Below are 8,236 nucleotides of genomic sequence, written 5' to 3'. Positions count from 1 at the left end.
TAAACTTCACATGACACAACCAATCGCCTTATCACTCGAGATATATTCTTAAGTAGGTAAGATATCTATTAAACATAGGTAATTTAAGTAATATTTATATATATATATATATATATGTACGTAGCAAAGCATGCCCTTTCTTGTAGAACTAACAAATTTTGACACACCCACCGGCCTATACAAATATAGTACTACATCCGGTCTTAATTATAAGAGCCAATTGGCTAATTTGAAGAGATTAAGGAAGCAAGTTGAGTTAGTTATTTTTCCTAAATAGGTGTTGTCTTTCCTAAGATATTCTTGCTAATCAAGTGTATTGACTAAAACTATAATTATTAGAATGACTATTTTGGAAAAAACTGAGTAAATATGATAGACAAAGTGGATTGGGGTTTTATATTTAAGACCAAAATAAAAGTCAAACAGGGTCTTATATTAAGGACCGGAAGTAGTATAAACTAAGACTGATTAGTGTGTGTGTGTGGAACAACTTACGTTCAACGACAACTTCCGTTGATCAAAATATATATATAATTAGATGGCTTAATGCATGTACCTATAATAATAAATCAAGTTTATTCAGGATAAATAAAAATGTGTTAGAAATAAGTACAGCTTTACGTGACATGCAAGACAACATGGGATAAATAGAAGCTTTGTCTGTTTTCTCTTAGTTTCCAAGGATACTTGCTCGCTCCACTAACCTACCTAACTGAGTAAAAACGACGTGGTAGCAATGTCTGGTTGGGTCTGCCTATAAAACTGTGCGCTGGCTGGTCGTCCATGAATGCAACTGAAGCAAACCACATCTTCTTGTACAAGATAAGACATAGAGAGTGAGAGATCAGGTGAAGCAGAAGAAGGAGACTGATCTATCTCTGTGAAAGTCGAAGCAAATGGATTCTTCTTGGGGTCGATTTCTACTTCTCATTCTCTGCATTCTTCCTGTTATGGTTGAGTGCAGAGTGAGGCACTACAAATTCAATGTGAGTATCAATCAACTAAAGGAGTGTTTGGATGAAATCAAACCGTAGTTTAGAGAATAGCTTTTGGAGAATAGATCCTGAGGAGAATAGATTTTGTGAAAAAAGTGATTATGAGAAGTGAGAGTGTTTGGATAGTTATTACCAGAAACACTTTTTATATGCAGAAATTACCAAAAAGGGTATAAGTTAATATGATAATTATATAAAGGATAAATTTTATGATATATTTTGATTTGAAGAAATAAAATTGTTAATGAAATAATTTTTACTAACATAATTAATAATATATAAAATAATATAATTAATACATAATTAATATGTGTATATATATTTATAAAACATAATATTAAATATGTTTATAGAAAAATGAATTTTTTTCCTAACAGAAAAATATTAATTTTCTTTAAAGTTTTAAACATGAAATCCCATAACATTTTTTCACAACTAGTTTTTGTAATAACATATTACCTCCGATGTTTAATATAATTAATTAATTAATTAATTGTCACCACATGTATATATATTCATAAAATATAAGAGTAAAAATATTTTTGGAGAAGATGAATTATTTTGTTGTGCAATTATTTGAGCAAAGGAGGAAAGGAAGAGCAATTATTTGAGTGGGGCTATTTGGTCATCTGTGATGGGCCCACCGTAAGCTTCCAATAATTGGAGCCAAGAAGCAACTTTGATCTGCTTCTGATAAAACCATGGTTTTGGGGTTCAAAACTAGGATTTGCCCCCAAACCATGGTTTCATATTTTCAGAGACTGTTTTGCTAATTTTTTTCAAATCATGGTTTGGTTCCCAAAACAATGGTTTGGGGGGCTTGCCAAACAGGCTCTTAATTGCACACTTTAATCATACACTTTTTGTGCCTAGTGGCAGAATTATCAGTAGTATTACTCAACGTCACAGGAAAAAAATTCACTCTTCACGCAAAGGTTGGTCTAAACTAAGATGGAAGCAATCTTAAATAATAATAATTAAAACAACACAAGTAAAATATATACATATCCAAATGTATGACCATAATGCAACTAACAATAATTCTTGACCCAAAGTCACTGATGTCTAAGAAGCCATTGAAGTTAAGTTTCCTAGTAATGCAAGGAATGAATAATTAGCAGAAGGACTTAGGTTGAAGCCCTTTAGAGTTGCCAATGCCTCAGCAAGCAGATCCAGTGGTCTTCTTGTATGTATACCTCTTTCCGACCCAGATAAACACAAGGAAATCAAGCAGGCTAAGAATAGCCAAGAGCCAATAGAAATAATCAAGATGACCCCTGTTAAGATTATCTGGAATCCAACCAAGTTTGCCATGCCTTGTGGTCACTTTAGTCACTATAGTAACAAGCAAAGTGCTCAAATAATTGCCTAGAGCATTAGTTGTGAGTGACAGAGCTGAGCACAAGCTCCTCATGGCATCAGGCGCTTCACTGTAGAAAAACTCCAGCCGACCAATGTTAACAAACACCTCAGCACATCCAACCAGAAAATACTGTGGAACTTGCCAGAAGATGGACATGGGGATGACCTTGAAGTCGTAGTAGTTGTTTCTACGAACCATGTTGAGACGAACAACCTCTAAAATGCCAGCAACAATCATGGAGAAAGTGGAAATGACAAGCCCTATGCCCATTCTTTGAAGCTGTGTGAATCCTCTCTCATGGCCAGTGAACTTCCTTGCATAAGGGACAATGATGAGGTCGTAAACTGGAGCCCAGAATATGACAGAGAGTGTCAAAAAGGGATAGGGACGCTGATGGGATTTTGAAGTTAGGACCAATATGTTGATCCATTGTGTTGCCTCGTAAAATAAACATGGTATGCATCTGGCTGTATACAGTTGCAGAGATGATCAGTAATGCCCATACTGGCAACAAGCGAATTATAGCCTTCAGCTCTTGTACTTGTGTAACTGTACAGACCCTCCATGGACTTGGTGATCCCGTCTTATCAGATTCAGTCTGTACTGCTGCCTTATCCAAAAATCTAGAATCAACATTTTGTATTAGATATACATCATTAATATTAATAATGTATCAAGAACAAACAGGCAAGTAGGTGCTTAAAATTGTTAGGCTCATTGATCTTTAGTCTTTGAATGTTAATAAGTACAGCAGGTAACCCATAGATCTTGACAGAAAATGCAACTAGTTGGCTGTTTTTGGCCCTTTGGAGCCTAAATTGTGGATTCACTAATTTTTTGGTACTACATCTAAATGGCCTTGGTCAAAATCAAATTGTTAGTTATATCTGCATGTTCTTATAATTGTCTAATCCAATTAATTCTTAATAGATAGCAACTTATTTGCCATTTATCATAAAGAAATAAGCACACAGTAATATGCCTTATAAAGATAAAACAGAAACCTGGATAAGGTAACTCACTTAATGTTGTCTGTATAGTCAAGCTTACGGCTTCCTTTGATGTTAGACACTGGATCTTCAGTTTCATACAGAAGGGCCTTATCAGCTGGCACTTGCACTCTACATTTTCTGCAAGCCGCAACGATAACTTGACAAATCCTTGTAAGGGGACTACCCCCCGGTAACTGAAGTCTGTACAGCCGACTGCCACAAAAGAAAGATATAATTGCAATGACCATTGCAACTGCTGGGACTCCAAAACCCCATCCCCAGCCAACGTTCATTTGAATCCAAACCAGCAAAGAGGAAGCAAAAAGTGCACCAATGTTGATTGAAAAGTAAAACCAGTTGAAGAAAGAACTCTTCCTTTTCTTCTCTTGCTCAACATTTTCATCAAACTGATCTGCACCAAAAGATGACACACATGGCTTGATACCACCAGTCCCAAGAGCAATCAAGTAAAGTGCTATAAAGCAAGCTGCCGTTTGCTGCGTCGATGGATGGCAACCGCTGGCATCACATGATGGCTTTAGCCCAGGAGCAGCTGCTGACAAGGTTAAGAGTGTCATTCCCTGCAGGACAAATGTAATATGATTTTAAATGACATGCAGGTTAAGTGAGATAGAATAACTTGTAGTGACACACGCTGTTTGAAATGAAAATTGACCCATATTTTCTTTGGTAGAGTTTGAAACACCATTATAGATTAAGCTTCCCAAGTAATTAATACAATGGGTAAAGACAGATAACCATCATGGTCACAGAACCACCTTTCCCAGGTAGTTAAAATGTTGATCTGTGATGACTAGGATCCAAGTAGAAAATAAAATGCAAAATTATACAATAGAGTTCTCATGAAATGCTTGAATTAAACAGGGGGAATGAAACAAAGAAGAGAAAATAGTGTCTTAATCTGAACTTACAATGACGTAGATAGTTGAGAAAGAAGCAATTGTCCAGTATCTTCCCAGGTATGCATCAGCTACAAAGGCTCCAAGCAACGGTGTGATGTAGCATGTCCCTGACCAGGTCGTGACATTATTTGCAGCAGTTGCATTACCTTGGCCAAACCGTTGTTGAAGATAGTTCACCAGGTTCGTACTCATACCATAGTATGCCAGTCTTTCACAACATTCATTGCCTGCCACAAAATTTTTCAAGTTTACATGAAAGGATTCTTTTTCTTTTTTTTTTTTTGGGTGGGGGGTGTTGAACAATATAAATGCAATACCAAGAATGAAGCGGCATGCTTTCCAATTTCCGGTCTTCTTCTTGTTGGCTGGATTCTTGCGGACATCGACTGTCCCATCTTTTACATATATGTCCTCCTCTGCCATGGATCAGTTCGTGGTTCTTTCAAGAAACTCGCCACCTCCTGAGATCAGTTTTTATGTCCATCAAAACGACGTCCTAGTAAAACATACAAGAAACTTTATCAAGTTCAGATTACGGATTTTCAAGGTCATGGATGATTTTGAAAGATTGTCGGTATAAAGGAACTAGTTGAAAGATTCAGATGTGCAAGCCCAGTTATGGATTTCAGCTGGAATATTTCTCAACGAAACTGCATATGAAGTTATGATTCGCAACCAACGGAATATCGAAAAAAGCCTCTAAAAGCGCAGTTTGTTTTTCTATCGCCATGCGAGAAGGTAGAAAAACGTGGAGATTAGTCAAATATAAAATTTTGATTACTCGGACCCACGAAACAAAACTCTGGGATTCTCGCAGAACGAAGCAGAATCATAAACAATCAGTGACCAGCGAACACACATGCAAGCAAACCAGAGAGAGTGAGAGAAACCATGATAAGCGAGAAGCATACGAGTGAGAAGAGAAGCAGAGGATATACCTGGTTCACAATTCGCAGTATGTGAGTGCTATTGACGGTATTCGGATCAAAGAAACCAAAAAAAAAAAACCGACAGAGAGAAGAAAAAGAAGAAGGGTTGTGTTGAGGGTAATGTTATGTGTAATGTCTAATCATGCGAGCGAATCATGGAGATCTTTGTGGTTAGTGCCGTCAACCAGTGTCCGTAGGAGCAACAGAGAGAAACGCAAAGGAAAACAACTAATTAATATCGGCCAATGGAAAGACAGTAAATTAATTGCACAAGATATAAAAACTATATAAAGGAGGAAATAATAATAATAATAATAATAAAAAGAGCTCAAAGATAAGTGCCAATTGATATTTTGGGTGAGAATGAGAAGGGAACCACGCAATTACAAGAAAAGATTATGATTTTAAATGACATTAATAATATTTATAAAATTTAATAGAGGTTTAATAAAATCAGAAATCAAATCCTTGAAGTGTTGTGATTATTTTGCTTTAAATCATGTTGTGGAATATCATTAATATTTATTAAATTTAGATGTATGACAGAGCATTGACCGAGGAGGCTTGATTTTGTTGAGAAGTCAACCGTATGGAACGCGATGGAGGTAAAAGGAAAAGACGGTCCTGGGAAACCTGTGGAGAGGAGCCATAGTTGCAATCTGCGCATGTCTTTTAAGGAAGATAAAAATGGAAATAACCCACACGAGTTGGGTCTAGCGGAAGACATTAGTCTCTCACAACGTGATAAACTAAGGTTTGAATTCCCGTTAGGAGATGTGCCCACATTTAGTGCCCGACAGTATCTCAAATAGAATTGTCTCTAATAGAAGGATACTTATACTTTAGAAAAATAATAATAATAATGGAAATAGTAGCCTAAAAGTTTTTTTTTAAAAATATTGCTTATATTTAAGACTAATCTTATGAGAGTGAATGTTATTTATATATAAGAAGGAAGGGATATAAACTGATTTATAGTTTAGCAAGAAAAAGATTAATTTGTGCCATGTTTGACATAGAAAAGTGTTTTCTAATTAAACAAGAAAATAGAAATATATCTATCTCAATTTTTTCTTGGTATACACTGATTTTCATTTTTTTCAGAAAGCATTTTTTCGGATCCTATATACGTTACATTATAGTATAATTTGTCGAGTTGAGAATTGAATTGGTAATCCACTCTTTTTTCCTTAACTAAAAGAAATTAAAAACATGCACTTTATGAAGAAAGTAACATTTTTTTGTAACCCAAGAAAATTGCATTACGACCTTAGTTGGCTTGTTCATCCTTTTTATCATCCACGACTTCCTCATATTTGATGGGAATTGATTAAAAGTGTAAAATCATGCCCCAAAAAAAAAAAACCTCAGTTAAGGTATTATACAATTTTCAACGCTTCTTTGATTATCATTTTTCAATGCTTTTCAAACTTATTAAAAAATTAATAATTTTTTTGACAAATGATAAACATAGAAAAAGTTTATTAATATGCACATCATATTGTTATAGAGAGTTTGAAATAGGCCACATTATTTAACCATTTATAAATAATACAAATTTCTATATATTTTTTAATACCAATAACACAATTGTAGACTTGCATTGCCATCTACAAGAGTGTTTGGATGAAAACTAAATCATAATTTTATAAAATAATTATATATAAAAATTTATCTTAATTTACAAAAAAAATATTTTTAGAAAATATTTTTGACAATAACCAAACACCCCTGCAACAAGTCTTAAAAGGAAAAGTGGCAAATGGGAGAATCGCAATCTCCAGCAACAAAAAAAAAAAAAAGAAAGATGATAGCAATGTGTCTGGGTGTACCAAAAATAATTGATGGCCCACTTCTCCATTCAAGACATTAAATGTCATATTGCCTTAAATCTATGCTTCCCATAAATAAAGTATAATATTCAACCACGCATCCCACCTCATATCTTCTTTGGACCATATAGTTTACCCTTTTCATCATTTTAAATTTTAATTACCATTTATTGACTTTCATTTCATCTCACCATTATTCATGTAAATATGGCATCCAGCATACCAGACACCCCATGATCTCAATAAATAGTCCTCACTCCCATTCAGTAATCCCCCTTACCATAACTTTCATAAATTATATAATATGGGCATGAGAATTGAAAAAGAAAACAACATGAACCAACAGAATAAGAAATAATTAATCAATTATCAAACATAATAATAAAACAACAGGGCATACCCTCCTCACTTCTCCCATTTATATTTGAATGGAGGAAAAAGTGAAAGAAAATTTAAAAAAAAAAAGTAAAAAAATTACTATTTTTAAAAGTTTTTCTTCCTAATATTCTTTCCTTCTTAATTTTTTTCCCGTTTCATGTTCACACGAGTATTATATTGCCCAATTATCATTTGGTTCTACTTGCGGTTCAGGATGTTCATAGGTCTTCCCCCTTAAAACTTTTTTTGCTAAAGCATAGGTATCCTCCTATTAGAAGCAATCCTATTTGAGGTATTGTCATGTACCAAATGTGGATACCTCTCTCAACAGGGATTTGAATTTTGGTTCGTCACGTTATAAAGGACTAGTTCTTCTCACTAGACCCAACTCCTGTTGGTTCTTTTTCCTTGAAACTAACATTTTGACTTGATGGTCGCTTAGCCATCAGGTATTGGATTCTATCATTGAGTGTTAGAAATGCAGATGATGTAATTGTGAGAGTTATTTCTTATTGGGTCGGGTACATATGAGTCGGAGCTGTTGACTTCGGATACGGGTGGTCTTAGAACCAAAACACTTGGACTTAACTGTTGTTTTTTTTTTTGGGCTTCCTACGCAACTGGACCAAAACACTTGACAACATAGGCACTTTCGAAGCATCCTCCCACTCGGCTTTTCCTCCTTCCATACTTAGACCCTTGCATAAATGCTCTTCTGGTTCTTAATATAGAACATACTTATTAAATTAATTTTGATCCTAAATATAAGATGTATTTTTTATATTTATCAATTTTTCTTAAATTACCCTTATGGATACTCTTTC

The 8,236-nt window shown here is 34.7% G+C and overlaps 1 pseudogene; it reads right to left on the bottom strand.

Annotated features, from left to right (window-relative positions):
* Positions 1–1,957: 1,957 nt before the first annotated feature.
* LOC114730845 (protein NRT1/ PTR FAMILY 8.1-like) lies at positions 1,958–5,300 on the bottom strand (annotated as a pseudogene).
* Positions 5,301–8,236: the final 2,936 nt, after the last annotated feature.

Source organism: Neltuma alba, unplaced genomic scaffold (genome assembly GCF_004799145.2).
Source record: "Neltuma alba isolate B1F8T4 unplaced genomic scaffold, ASM479914v2 tig00012769_pilon, whole genome shotgun sequence".
In the NCBI taxonomy this organism is placed as follows: domain Eukaryota; kingdom Viridiplantae; phylum Streptophyta; class Magnoliopsida; order Fabales; family Fabaceae; genus Neltuma; species Neltuma alba.
Note: the sequence above shows the minus strand (reverse complement) of the source record. Positions and strands in the feature narration are given on the sequence as shown.